Below are 16,185 nucleotides of genomic sequence, written 5' to 3'. Positions count from 1 at the left end.
TACTCTCCATAATATATTTTTCCTGTTATTAACAGGTGGAAGAACATTAACTTTTACAGGCACAAGACACACATTCAAAAATTTGGCATCCCTTATTTTCCAATGACCATTTTGACTATTCTCAGAAATTAATTTGATTGCAAAAAAAATACTATTTGACTGATTATGGAATAAGTGGCAAAACAGATTAACATTTTGCTGTCAGCCAAACAGTAAGACAATGTAAACAGATTTTTGTTTCTTTGGCATGATTTTCTATATTTGACTTCAGTTTTGTGAACATATAAATCTGCAGAAGTCCCAGGTACCATTTCTACTTATGGGGATCTCAGAGCAGAGAGCTATCTCTGAAATCTCTTTATCAAGATATCAAATCAAGCAAAGGCATAACTACCATAAGAGAGATTTGAAGCTGTGTTGATAACCAGTCAAAAAAATTTAATACACTGAAGTATGTTTGCACACAAAACATTAATTATACATATTTGATTACAATATTGTGCTTGTTTTTTCATTCTCTGTAAGAGCATACAGTATGTGCTTTTTTGTAGAATTTATGAGCCTTTAAAGTACTTAAATAATTTTGAAAGCCAACTGCAACTAGCTTCTATTAGATTTGTTAAAACTTCTGCACATGACTGTGTTTCTCAAAGCAATATTTCAAAAGGTAAAGTCTTGTGTTGATAAAATTTGGTTACATTTTTCAGCCAAAATTGTTTTCACTACAAAAATAAAAATAATTTTTAAAATATTAAAAAAGAATTACAAAATCACATCAACAGGTTTAATGCCTTCATTTTTTGTTCTAATTTGCCCAGTCTCTTGCAATAAAGCAATATATTTATACAGGCTAAATTCAGAGCTCTTGACAGCGATGTTATGTTCATCCTCTGAAATTAGGCCGCTCCTTTCTGGAAGTAAGTCAACAGTAATTGGTTACCCAAATATCCCCTGTAATTATTAAAATCTTCCCATATATGAATAGATTGTTTCCAAGCTAGTCAGAGGATGACTGGGTCTGCCTTTACCTTCCCCTCCTTGCTTGCTATCCTTTTCTAGGCAACACCCTTTGCACCACCTCTGAGAGACAGTGGGCCCAGACTTAATGAAGGCTAAAAAGTAAATGATGCATTCTTATTGCCCACTCAACTTGAATAACTGGCTGCCATTGCTTATTTTGCAGATTTCTGAGGGAAATCTTAGGCTTCAAAAAGGTAAATGAGCTTGAACAAAAGATGGCTAAGCTTTTCTTGCCATTGACTGGCAATTAACCTACATGATATTAACCTTCTGGAGCTAACTATTCACTCAAAATAGTGTGAGAGATGAGGCATAATTATAATCAGAGCTGTGGATCTGCAGAACTACTTAACAAAAACCATATTCCTCAGAAACTTAAATGCTTTACTCTTTTTTAATAGGGAATATTGCCTGTTTTAACACAAATTCTTTTTTAACAGAAGGTAGCATAAGCTTTTTTGCATTTTTTCCCAAAGATGTCATTACCATGTTCTTGTAGTTACCTCAGAATACATCATTATATGTGTACATTTTGGACTGTCCATTTCCAAGTGTATGCCATTACTTTTATCTAAACTGAACTTAATATGCCATTTTGTTGATGAGTACAGAAAGATCCCTTTGCAGTTCTTGCTGCTGCCTTATAAGTTACTAGTGAATAAGTTACTAGTGAAGAAACTTTTTTAACAGTTACTAGTGAAGTTACTAGTGAAGAAACTTTTTTGTATTGCTCAGTCTCCTTGCAATATCCCATGCAAACAGCTTAGAGGACAGGCCGCACACAACTCCTCGCCAAAGTCCTCTGTTACTGTGACCTCCCTGCCCTGTGAAAAATGAAAATTTATTCCTCCCTCTTATTTATTCTCTTCCCAACCATTTTCCCTTAATTTGATGACCTTTCCTTGTACCCCATTACTCACTGGTGTTTTTAAGTCTTTTAAGAGCCTTTTGGGGAAGAACCTTGAAATATTTTCATCTTTGAAATATTTTCCCCTTTAAAACATTTTTGACATACAGATTGGAACAGGCAGGCCAAGCAACAACATAGAGAAATTTCAAACACTGCTGTACTCTGGCAGACTTCTGCTGAAGGGGGACATGTCTGTAGCACGTCATGACACCATTTGCTGCTTATGACTGGCTTTTCTTCCTGAAGAACCTACCATGTAAACCAGTTTGGTGTGCATCCCGGTCTTCTCAGTGCTAGGATGTTTTTGGGGGATATACCTGAACATAGGAGCTGAAGAGGACTTTAGAGTTCAACAACTCGGAGGTGCTTAAGAAGACAGAGACCTGCCCGCAGGACTAGAAACCAAACCTTAGATGTCTGCATTTAAGTTGTTTCAACTACAAAAACCTCTGAAAGTGCCTGGGCTGGAAAGTATTTAAGAGGAGAGGACAACACAGTGGGCAAAAGGGAGATTTACTTTAAAGACTTATATTTTGGGTATTTCATAGAGGAAATCATCATTATTTATCGTTAGAGTGCTCTAGATTCTTTTGCGTGTCTGTGTACTAGTACTAGTACTAGGACTTCACTTTAGAGAGGAGAAGTTGTCAATGTCCTTCAGAGAACATCAAGAAAAAGGCAGGAAATACTCCGCTTCAAGCCTCTGGGAGACTCAGGGAACTGACAGCCATAAATATACCATTAACCATTTCAACAGGATCTCAAAAAATTATCACTAGTGATGATCTCAGATAAGATACTTGCAATTATAGTATTCATAATTTATAAATAACTTCCTTGAACTCTGCTTTTATTTCACACTAGAAGAATAACTACTGGCATTGTTAATTAATTGACAACTTTGCTATAGTTTATTAGAAGAGACACAGAAGTAGGCCCTAATGATTTTCTTGAATTTTACCAGGAAAATATATGTAAGGTAATTGACGCTCTTTGATCATGACTCAGCTTGATCCTTAACTGAGTATAATCGAGATAAATTTGTTTTCCTAACTGAGTAGCCTTCATTCACAATAAAACTGTTTCAGTGAATTAAACTGAGTATTCAAAGTGTTGTCTTTGAATGTTGCAAACAACCTAACTTAAATTAGATGGACTTCAAATCTGAATTGATTTGCATCATATGTCACTTGGTAAAAATATTTTTCTCTAAAGTCAATTTTCCAAGTTGAAAGTTATTTTGTTTCTTTTTTTTTTTTTCTTCTTAATGTGTCCTGAAGCTATTAGAGAAATGAAGTTATTATTAGAGAAACTACTCTTTTTTTTTTTTCCCCCTTTTAGGGTCCCTTGCCTGCTATTGCTCTTAGTTTTTAAAGCCAGCTGCTATTGTGGCAACCTACTTGACTAATCTGCGAATATAATGAATCCATAGGATCCTCTGCAGTTCAAGTGAGGACTATATAGATATTAATTTAATTGTTCCAAGTAATAAATGCATTAAAAACTTTTCCTGTTTGGAAAGCCCTGCAGAAACATTCTATGTGTATTAACTCTTCTTTTTTTTAACCTATTTTTTAATTAACAGACTAAAATATAGTATTCTAAGAGCTACAGCTTAAAAGTTGCCATTACAGAATTACTTTATGTTAGAAAGCTTTTATGAGAAAATATGCAGGTATAGTCAGAAAGAGGGCAAGAAATCAATTATTTGAGAGTATAAAGGCTCAGGTTTGTACACCTGAGTAAGTTTGGAAAATGTAGCTATAAATTCATATTATAATCATACAGAAGATAGAGAAATATGTACATTTTGGTCCCTGATTGAATAAAAAAAATTAAGTATGTGTGAATTTGTGAATTGCTTTGGATGGGACTATTCATACTTCAGGATAAAATTTGCTTTGGAATCTACATACTTTTCAGTTTTCTCAGAACCTTACTTGGCATTGGAATATGTTTGAAAAAAATAATGAAGACAATTAAAATAAAAGTAGCCTTTTCTGGACCTTGAATAATTGGAATCTGGTGAACATTGTCTCAATTTTCAAGAAGAGCAAGAAGGAGGATCCCAGAAATTACAGGCCTGTTTTTCTCACTTCAGTACCTGCAAAGCTATGGAAAGATTATTCTGGGAGGTATTGAAAACTGCCTGAAAGACAACTCAGTCTTTGTTCACAGCCAGCACAACTTCATAAGAGGAAAATCCTGCTTGTCAAACCTGATTTCCTTTTATGAAAAGGTGACCCTCCTAGCTGATGAAGAGAAGCCACTTGATGCAATCTTTTTGGATTTCAGCATAGCTTTCAATACTGTCTTTCACAGGATCCTTCTGGACAAAATGTCCAGCATTAGCTGGATAAACACATCATGTGGCGGGTGAGCAACTGGCTCACGGGTTGGGCACAAAGGGTTGTTGTGAATGGGGTGACATCAGACTGGTGACTGGTTACTAGCAGGTTTCTGCAGGGTTACATGTGCTTTTCAACACCTTCATAAATGGCTTGGAAGGGATACTAAGCAAGTTCGTAGACAATGCAAAACTGGGAGGAGCTGTTGACTCCCTTGAAGGCAGACAGGCCCTGCAGAGAGACCTTGACAAATCAGAGGGCTGGGCAAGAACCGAGGAGATAAAGTTCAACAAGGGAAAGTGCTGGATTCTGCACCTGGGATGGGACAGCCCTGGACGTACAGACAGACTGGGGAATGAGATGCTGGAGACCATGGAAACATTGAAACACCATGGAAAGGGACCTGAGGGTCCTGGATGATGGCAAGCTGAACATGAGTCAGCAGTGCCTCGGCAGCCAGGAGGGCCAACCCTGCCCTGGGGGGAGTCAGGCACAGCATCACCAGCCAGGCAAGGGAGGGGATTGTCCTGCTCTGCTCTGCACTGGGGCAGCCTCACCTCCAGTTCTGGGGGCAGTTTTGGGCACCACAATGTAAGAAAGACATTAAACTATTGTAGACCATCCAAAGAAGAGCAACAAAGATGGTGAAGGGCCCAGATGGGAAGCCTTATGAGGAGGGGCTGAGGTCATTTGGTTTGCTCAGCCTAGAGAAGAGGAAACCTAAGGGAGACCTTGTCACAGTTACAACTTCCTCATGAGGGGAAGAGGAGGGACAGACACTGATCTCTTCTCTGTGGGGACCAGTGAGAGAACCCAAGGGAGTGGCCTGAAATTGTGTCAGGGGAGGTTTAGGTTGGATATCAAGAAAAGGTTTTGGTTCTTCACCCAGAGGGTGGCTGAGCACTGGAATAGGCTCCCCAGGGAAGTGGTAACAGAACAAGCCTGACAGAGTTCAAGAAGCATTATGACAACACTTGTGGACAGATGGTGTGACTCTTGTGGGTGATCCTGTGCAGGGCCATGGGTTGGACTCAGTCATCCTTGTGGGTCCATTCCAATTCAGCATATTCTGTGACTCTGTCATTCTGTAGTAGTAAGACATGTAAGAGAACTATTATTCAAAGTATATCAGTCCAATTAAACAGTCAAGATGGCTTTCTCCAACACAAAAAAAAAATTGAATAGCCATTTATCTTGACACTTTGTGCCCTCTGGATCTGCCATTACATAACTAAATCTGTGCCTATATGAGTGGAGTTTTTATTCCAGGTAGTAGAACAAGAATCCTTAGATTTTCAGAGTGGATGATATACCTGTGCAAAGTAGCAACAATGAGATCTATAGATATTTTCTACATGCTTTTGCAACTACAAAACAGAAGACAGAATATATGGTCTAACTAGATGCAAAGCTTTTTCTGGTTTCAGAAGTACACACTCAGAAACCACTAAGGTGAGTAACAGGTGGTTTTTTCTTCAGTAATTTATCAACATATTACACAGGTAATGTATCTGATGTTACCTTATCTAGGCTGTTCAGACTTGCTGCCAGACTGATTACTGATTTCCCCTTTGATAATGCAGACCTTCATTTTTTATGGGGTTTGCTTTGGTCATTCTTTTATCTAGTTCTGACTTCTCCTGACTTCTTGCTGGTTTGAATGACGTACCTGGGAGTAGCTGCATTGAGTATGGTGTGTGTGTCTGTTTACTTCTAGGCAGGAAGTGAAGAGTCTTGGTGTTATCAGTATGCCCATGAAAAATAATGGCACTTTTACTAGCAAAGCCTCTTTGCTAAGGTACCTTGTAGTAATCAGCTCTTAATAAAATTAAGCTCAAAATGCCTTACCAGCTATATTTTAGCTTTCTTTCTTATGATTGAGAGCAATTTTGAATATTTTTTATTAAGTTCTGCGGGCTAAAAAAGAAGCTGTGTGGCTAGAAAAGAAAAAGAACAGTTAGGCCAGATTCCGTTGGCCTTAAACCAGCAATGTTGAACATTTGAGCCCCTGAAGGTTACTGAAAAACTCTACACAAGACTGACTTATTCTCATAGACATCTTTCTCTAGCTACCATGGTGATCAGCATTCAATCTGTGGCTTGTATATCAGGAAATGACAACGCTTTAACAGAAGCCAAAGAGAGCAGCAATGTCAATAATGAGATCCCGTGTTCTGAACTGCATAGCAGTTTTCTGAGTCCTTCATTTTCCCCTGCTTCAGAGAAGACAACAGTTGTTATGATCCCAGGGACAAGGGAGGAAGAGGTCTGGGGAAAGAAAAATGTGTAACTTGGAGGAAAATATAATAAAATGAGCACAGACGTTTTTTTCTTTCCTTTCTTGCCCTACAGAGCACTCACTTATTTTTTCTGTCTGGTTGAGCTTAATTTTGTAATTAATTTTGTAATGTAGGACTCTAGTCTATGCAATTATTTTCCATATTGCCTTCCTTAACAAGGGGGTAAAAAAAAAATCTTTGCATTAAAAATTATGGCATAGTTTGGTTGATAAAAGTTCAGATGGGCAAAATCTCTTCAGTGACATAGACCAGTAACCCTGCATTACAATTCCAAACCATATAAACAAAACAGGAAGAAAAAACAGGTGGATGTTTATACAAATCATGGAACAAAATCTGATGTCTCAATTTTTTAGGAAGAAAAACTAATATAAATTCCCAGTAGCATCTCTTGCCCAAGAAAAAATCCCACAGAAGACAAAGAGGACAAAAAAACCTAAAACAAACCAACCAACTAAAAAAAATACCACAAAAAATAAACCACCAAAACACCAACCCAAACTTAATAATGTCTTAGAACTAACTGAAGAACAAAAGTTGAGTAAATGAAAATAGCTGAGCAAATACAGCAAGGAATGAAATTAACAGAGAAAGCTGAGAAAACACAGATTGTCTATTGTGAACACATTCAATTTCTTCCTAGGGTGTAAACTAAAATGTTCTTTTCCTGTATGTTTGTTCCATGCAATCTATTACACTTATAATACACTGGGTAAATTAGAAGAACTGAGATACTCCTGTTTCCTTAGGTTACTACTGGCTGCTTTGGGACACGCATTTCATATAGTGAGGTCTCTGAAAAGTTCAAGAGGGAAGTTTCCAAAAGCCCAAACTCTTATCTGGTATCTCTGACATTCATTAGAGGAGTCTGGATGGTCTGATGTGCACCACAAGACAAGGCACAGAAATGAAACAGGAAAGTGTAACATTCACTTCTAACAGAACAAGCCCCCCTCACCCCCAACTGATTCCCACTGTCAGTACCTAAAAGGGAAGAGGGAAACACTGATTGATTTTAGAAAGATAACTCTATGAAATATTCCCATTCATTACATACCACTTGCTGTTCTAGCAGTTATTGTTCAGCACATAATTGCCAGCATAACTTTAAAGACAAGGAGAAAGACATAAAAAGTCAGGATACAGGAACTGAAATTGTATGTGTGACTTATCTGAAAAACATTTGCCTAAAGTTAGGCCAGACACTTCTCCTTCATATGATCCTTTCATGGAGAAAGAATCTCTGTACAGTAGAACATAAAAAACAGAGATGGTTTTTCATAAAACTGTTACGAGCCTAGCTGAATTTGAAAGGGTGATTTGTAAAATCGGGTTCTTTCAAAGTTTAGGCACAACCCTAAATGAGCAGAGCACACTGACATTTGATACTTTTCCTCCCTCCTTAGTCAAACTTTACTTCAATTCAACAATTCATTTGCATCAATTGAAGATTTATTCCAGTAAATACTGTCTTTACTGGTATACATAGAAAACACTTCTGAGTGGTTTATGTATCTCTCTGTTTGAAATGTTATTGTCTTTTAAATACTGTAACTATTAAAAAATGGAAAATACACTGCTTTCTGAGTTTCATCACTCTTTAGTGGACAGTGAGGTTAAATCCAACACCACAGATGCCAAAGGTAAATCTTCCCTCTAAGTTTAAGCAGAGAATTTCATCTATATTTTTCTTTCACATTTTGACGTGACACACCAGCTTCTTTAGGAAAACACAACGGACACAAGGTGGAGCCAAAGATCCTTGAAGCAAATTATTCATAACATTTTTTTCTTTTTTAACTGAGAGCTCTTTTGAAAAAGGCAAGTGAGAATAAGCTTCAAAACCAGCATTTGAAGTAAGTTGCTGAAATAACTAGAAGTAGAACCTAGCTGTTACTTTCTATAATTTAATCATAAGGAAGTCTATGCATTATAATAATGAAAAAATTAATTTTACTTTTCTGCCCATATTTTTCTTTTAAATAACACACCCAAATTTAATGAGCTTTTTTACTTAACAAGGCATATTCAAACAAAAATATAAATTCCCAATATGTTTTCAATGTTTTTCTAAAAAAAAAAAAAGAACACAAAAAAACCCCTTATCCTTTATTCTTATTTCACTAGGTTTTTGATTGACTGACTGAATATTTTACTGTTTGGATTTTTATTTATTTTTAATTTTCTGTTAACTTTTTGATAGGTGGAAGAAACAGGAATTACAGTCTAGATTACCTATATTATTTGGTTTTGTTTGCATAAGACACTCTGAAAAATCAAGAGTAAAGTGAGAGGGAAATTAAAGCTACTCTTATTCTAATGTGAGATGATTAATCTTTAATCCTCTGAATTGGGTTGATAAGGATTTTCATTACTGCATTCAGTAAGCATATTTTATATCAAGTCATCTACAGTTTCAGTGGAAAGGCTCACATCAAACTGTATTCCATGTCCCTTGAAACTTGAGAATATTTATTTTCTCTTCTTTTCCTGGCAGTACACTCGAAGGATCAGATGACTGATAATATTTCACAGCTGTCGTCATCATCTGGTTTCACCCACATACACATGCCTCCACAAAGCAGTGAAAGAGACTGGAAGTTAGGGTCACACTCCTACTCATATTGTTATTTCTAGAATTTCGTTGATAAAAAGGACTAGATATAAAAACTAGCCATGTTAGAACTGAAACTGATGAATTACATATCTGAATTTTCTGTTTCCCTATTATTTTAACAAAACTGTTCGTACAATTATACAAAAAGACCTTTCCAAGGGCTGAGGTCTGCCTTGAGCAACAGCCTCAATTAACACCTTGGCTTTTGGAGGCTCACCATGCCGATGCTAAAAGAGAGACAGGAAGAATTTGCAGCACACAAAACTAGACTCAATCACAGAAACATTCAAATGCTATTCCCAGATATGCTTAGCTGTTAATATTTAAATGGCCCATATTAAAACTGTTGATTTGAAAATTATATGCATATTTAACTACATAGAAATATTGACTTTCATATAGATTCAGTGTAAAACCTGTTAGGAATGAAATATTTACTGTTTTTTTCTTTAAGTAAAAGAGAGGAAAAAAAAGAAAATAAAATAGAACAGAATCCCCAGAGCTGACAGTGTGATAGAACAGAATAAGGAATGCTTTCATCCCCACAACTGCTATCACATGCTTGCACAGTGATGAATGAAGGTGTCTATCTTATCTCCTAGCTGCTTAAGACAAATCATATTCAAGAAACAAGCATATTCAAAATCTTTGCAAAAGATATTTGTTATATGCTACTGCTTCTCTGGTTTTCCATTAACAGGCCAATTTCCCTATAATCACCTCTAAGAAATAAAAAGAAAATTCTTTCAGGGTTTGTGTAGGTTTTTTAAATCTAAAAAATCACTATCTTCAAAACAGAGACCTAGTTCAGTTCAGTAATGTGAAACTAATAGTAAAAGTGATAGAGGAAACTGGAAATTTACATGTCATTCTTCCTGTTTCTCCTCTGTTTTTAATTTTTATCTCCTGAAAATAGAACTTACTGACTGCTATGGCTTATGTTTAGAACTGGGCAGTAGCTCTAAGCATAAAAGAGAATATGCTGGTATATAACCAGCTTAAAAATCCAGAACTGAAACACTGAATAGCAGGACTGCAAACTGCCAGTTGTTTTCAAAGCCATTTCTTTAAGGGGGGGGTGGAGAGAAACATGAAAGCCCTGTACTTGGCAAAAGAAAAACATACACAAAATGCTGTGGCAGATTGTTGCAGTGAAAATAAATCTGACTTCTCAGCCACATTCAAAGTCAAGCTGCCACAAAATTCTGAAAGGAATCATACCAGTCAAGAGCTGTATTAAGCACAGGAGCATAAAGTAGTTCAAGCATTACAGTCAAGTGAAATCATTACATTCAGTCTGTAGTGCAGTTTTTTAAGTGAAGAAGAGGACAATATATTGCTACAAATTAAGTTAATCTGACTGTGCACTACAAAGTAAAAAGATAATAAACACAAATAAAGAAGCCTTTACTGTTAAATTAATTGACAAATTACTAAGCACAGAAAAAGCATCTGAAAACCAGATTTCACTGGGGCTATATTAAAAGGAAGGAAATCTAGAAATGCATAGCTAAGATCCAAATATCTTTTTCCCTATACTTAGGCCAGCTGAGAACTACTGACCTGTCAACCTCACCTCTGTGTCTGGTAAGATCATGGAACCTTCATGAAAGCCTTCGAGAGGCATTGCTATGATTCAGGACAGCCAGCACGTCTTCACCAAGGTCAGGTCCTGCCTGACCAACCCAGTGGCCGTCTGTGATGGGGTGACTGCAGCAGTGGACAGGGGAAGGGCTACAGATGTCATTTATCTGGACATCTGTAAAGCCTTTGACATGGTCTCCCACAACATCCTTCTCTCAAATTGGAGAGAGATGGATTTGATGGGTGGACTGTTAGGTGGATAAGAAATTGGTTGGATGGTCACATGCAGAGGGTAATGGTCAATGTCTGGATGGAAATCAGTGATGAGTGGTGTCAGAGGGTCAGTACTGGGACCTGTTCTGTTTATTACACTCATTGCTGTAACAGAGAGTGGGGCACCTTCAGCAAATTTTCAAACACCAAGCTGAGTAGTGCAGTTGACACACCTGAAGGACAAAATGCCATCCAGAGGAACCTGGAAAAACCTGAAGAATGGGGTCCATGAAGAATTCATGAGGTTCAACAAGGCCAAGTGCAGAGTGTAGCACTTGCGCCAAGGCAGCCCCTGTTATCAATACAGCAGATAAACAGATTGAGACGGCTCTGTTGTGAAGGACTTGGAGGTTTTGGTGGATGAAAAACTAGACATGAGCCAGCAATACACACTTGCAGCCCAGAAAACAAATTTCACCCTTGACTGCATCCAATGAGTGGCCAACAGGTTATGGGACGTGGTTCTGCCCATCTACTCTGCTCTCATGGGACCCCATCTGGAGCACTGCATCCAGCTCTAGGGCCCCCAGCACAGGAAATACATGCACCTGTAGGAAATACGGCTTTCAGTAATTTCACTTTAATATGAACCAAACACTATTGGGTAAGAATACACAATTCTCTTCACTGGCTGCAATGTAAGACACATCTGCTTATCAGCCCTCAAGACACTACTAACACAACCTACTTAAAGATATGGCTTGCAAAATAGAAACGACGTTGCAAAATCATAACTAACTATAGATATAATGTGTAATTCCACAGAGATCAGAAATGAAACACCTTATACAGTAAAGGAAATATTTTTAACTTAAGAATGTTGTCTTGTAACCTTGGCAATTATGCAGCTAGCAATTAGATAACAAAAATTCTTGCTTTGAAGATAAATCATTTCCAGTTTCTGAGAGTGATTTAATATTCAGGTTTTGTAACTAACAGTGAGTGTCAAAAGTGCTGCCTGAACATCCTCATCAGTGTTTCCACTCCTTCTTGCCCTGCAAGTATTCAACTGTGCTGTGCTTTGCTGAACTGTGCAGCTCCTTTTCCTGACACTGAACAAGACATGAAAAAGAAAAACAAACAAACCAAACAACCAAAACAAAAAGAAGCAAAGAGGAGAAAAAGGTTAACATTAAGGACAAAATAAAGAATGGCCTTCTGTCTGAAGAGCCCTAAAATCCCTCTTTTCTTTCAGATAATTTCCTACTGCAAAAAACAATTTACAGTGAATAAATATCAGTTCCTATTATGCAAAATAACCCCTCTCTATGGAAAATGATAGACTATGAAGTGTCTAAGATCTGTATGCACAAATATGTCGGTATTCATAGCTCCAAAAGCAGATGTAGAAATCTCACTTACTTGACTCTTGACCAGGTAGCCTGTAAATTTAAATTTACAAAACACCTTCTTTTGAAACAATACTGATGTTAGAAGAGCCTGTAGCCTGGGAGGACCCCAATATCTTAATTATTTATCTTGAATGGATTGGGGAAAATATATCACTTTCTCAGCTGAAATCTGTTTATCAAAAATGCCTGCCTGATCCCATTCTAGTTGAGTAAAAGGGCTAACTATTAGTATTCCATGTTTCTGCTTGCCTCATGTCTTGCAGTAAGGAATTACAAAGTCTCTTAATGTATTTGATAAAAATATCTTTACCTCTTATGCATTTTGAAAATTGTTATTTTTGTTTTCAGTTAAAATTCTGGATTTATATTTGGAAGACAACAAATTAAAGCAAGATCTTGTATCCATTTACCATCTCTGTCCAATCCCTCAACATTAATTTCTTTGGTACATAAACATTAAACAAACCCCCAAAACCTAAAAAAACCAAAGCAAACAAAACAAAACTTTTAAAATCTTCTTATACATAAGGTTTTTTTATTTGTCCATAAGTTTCAGAATTCCAGAATAAACCAAGATTCTTGGTGAATCACACAAAATACTGTAATAATTGGTCTTTTAAATCACCTAGTTTTGGAAATAATGTGTGGGATTTGCCTGCCTTTATTGTAGGTGTTTGAAAGTCAGAACTTTTCATCGTGACCTGCCCTTACATTAATGGAGAGAAATCCCCTCCAGAGCATGGTTCGACTCTTCCGAAGGAGGGCAAGGATTACAGTTAAATGGATCTTTGATAGGCATGTCCATAACTTTTCATTTGACAATAGAGGGATCTTTCCATCTCACTTCAGATACTTAACTTTTAAACATATGCATATAAAATCAAGGAATCTCATCCAATATTGCATAGTCAATATTCATTACACATTCAGTGTATACAAAAAAATACTGACAAACTTGCAGCCTTTCATTAAAAAAAATGTAACAATTAAAAGATATTCCAGAATGTATTTGTGTTACAGTGTTATTATATAACAAGATTCTTCTTTCTCAAGAAATGATGTGTCAAAAACTCATTTGGTTTCTTCAGTAGTAGCAAACTGATCATATTTCTAAGAAGTCCTAAGCACTTATTCATGTGATGAATTTTACTCCATGCATTTACTGCTGTCATTTATAGCTGCCTACTCTGCGAGGCAGCGGTTCACAATACAGTCTGACAAAAACAGTCTTTGCAATATTCAGAAAATGTCCTTTCACCTAATGCAGCCTTCACATCATGACTTCAAGGATCCTTAAAACAGCAGATGATGGGCAGTGATGGAAGAGCACATTACCTTGTAAATAGCGAATTTCATTAATTTTCTGCCAATGAACTACACAGGCAATCTAATCCAGAAAGAATATTTGTCTAAATGTCTGTGAGATTTGTTATTAAGTCTATCCCCCAGCCCCTGGCACATGCTGTCCCATGAATCTGCTCAAAAGTTATGACACATTAGAAACGCCATCTTCACAAAGATGTTCTCACACAGTAGGTGGTCACAAACAGTGAAAAGCATATCCCCATCTCAGGCACACCATCCCCCATCAGTGTAATAATAACTTCCAACTTGATATTTTAAATTGTGACACATGCATTATGTTTTATCTTTCAGAAGTAACAGATGAGTAATGATATAAGAGATATAAGTAATGATATAAGAAAATATTATGGGAAATGTACAGCCTGCTGACTTTAGAAACTAAATTTAATTTGACACATTTCTTATAGAAAAACTATGTGAATTAGGTGGAACTCTGAATTGTCAAAACTTCCTTTTATTGCTTAAATAATTTATATGCTTTCTGTGAAAAAAAAAATTAAAACACTTTTATGCTGAGAGACATCACAATTATTTTATATTTTGCCAACATGATAATGCTATATGAGATTTTATTCAAAGGAATTTAAGGAAGTTAGGCCTCTACTTGTCATTAAAATTAGGTAATAAATTCTTGTTTGCTTGTTTGACAGTTGTTGCTAGTGTCTGTGTGTCTGTGTGTCTGTGTGTAAATATCTATAAAAGTACATAGATACCTACCTATGTGTGTGTACCTTTCCATACTTCTGTGTTTGTAATATAGTGGGAATGGGATGAACAATAGGGAATATATTATTAGATATTTCATTGACATCCTCAGCAGGAAAGACTCCCTAAGGCATCTCTGCTTTGCTGAGGGACATCTTCAAGGGGCTATTCTAACACTGTTCTAGAGCTTCCAGGTTTTGCTAATATTTCCAATCATGACTAATAAATGGATGTCCACTTCCTCCTGTTCACTATCACCCTGCAATATTTGTCAATGGCTCTAATTTTTAATTTTAACCTTTTTTAGTCATATTCAGTTCTTTCCTAAATGATTATTTATTTTCTTGTTCTCTGACTTGTCTTTCTCCCAGTCTTAGAACTTCACATTGTTTGGTTGACAGTCTAAATGAATCTTCAATGAAAACAACAGCTGGTTTCACATATGTGTGTGAGCAAATCAAATGATTGTTTGCTTTAAGGTTGGATGCAGTTGGTGTTGGAATTTTGGGAGCCTTCAAGGAACCAAAAGGACTACATTAACAGTCAGCTTGCCTGCAGCAATCATGGGTCCTACAGCTTTCACCATCAGAACTCCATTTTTTGAACACTGATGGAATGAATTTTCTCCACTGTTGCCATATAGTTCATCATAGAATGTGAATGTAAATCTATGTAGATGTCCAGTGGAACAATCTCCCAGGATAAAACACTGCAGTTGATCTAGGGATATGAGGGTAGCACAATGAGAAATTGAGCCAAAGAAATTTAGTTTTGTATAAGGGACACATACGGTGACTGAATGATGAGTCAATGACTCAACATCTGTTATTTTCCTATTATTATACACCATTGTCTTTTATACCTGGCTGTGAATGCTGCCAGAGTCCAATATGCATAGGCAGGGAAAACATACCATACTTCTTTTTATTTAGAGTTATTAAAATCAGCCAGGGCTGACTAAGTTGCAAGTGTCACTACTGATCCCATGTAGCAGTATTGACAAATATTTCAAAAATTTTAATGAACTGTTTAAAGCCCTAATAATCAAAATTTGAAGGCAATTTCATGAGATATGACAGGCTATATCCTGTAGCCCTTCTGAGGCTACAATCCCACTGGATTGCTTGCAGACCTGGCCAGTGCGAACAAGAACTGTGTGAGAAAGCATAAAAAGAAATTCTGCATCTCTGAGCCACATTCATATGCCAAGGATCAGATCAATGTTTACATTTCTTTCTGAGTTGCCATTTACACCCCTGACATTGTCAACTCATTCTTTTCACAAAGAGTTATAGTGTAAAAGGATGAAAGGAAAAAAGTTCTGCTTAGAGGAGCCAGACAACCCAAGCAGGGGCAAAGACCCTTCAGATCCACACTGCACTCTGCAACCAAGTAAGGAAGTCAGAATCAAACACTGAGTACTGGCAGCATTGCATTTCCCCTTATGCACGTATCAATATGAAATAATGTCTTTATCTGCAGTATGGTCCCTCCAGATTTACCCTGGGCTCACTGGGAAGAGAAAAGTACCAACATTTAGTTGTTGAAAGGGGGAATTTTTCTGGTGTAAGATTTTTTATTAAATTGCCTCTTGATAGGTCCATTCTATACTAGAATCAGATTTCAGCACAAGTTGTATTATTCATTCATCTCTAACAAATTCATAATTTTAAACATTTTTTCACAGGAAATATATTTTCTTGTGTTTAGA

This window comes from Corvus cornix, chromosome 1 (assembly GCF_000738735.6).
Source record: "Corvus cornix cornix isolate S_Up_H32 chromosome 1, ASM73873v5, whole genome shotgun sequence".
Classification (NCBI taxonomy): domain Eukaryota; kingdom Metazoa; phylum Chordata; class Aves; order Passeriformes; family Corvidae; genus Corvus; species Corvus cornix.
This window is presented reverse-complemented; position numbering follows the sequence as displayed.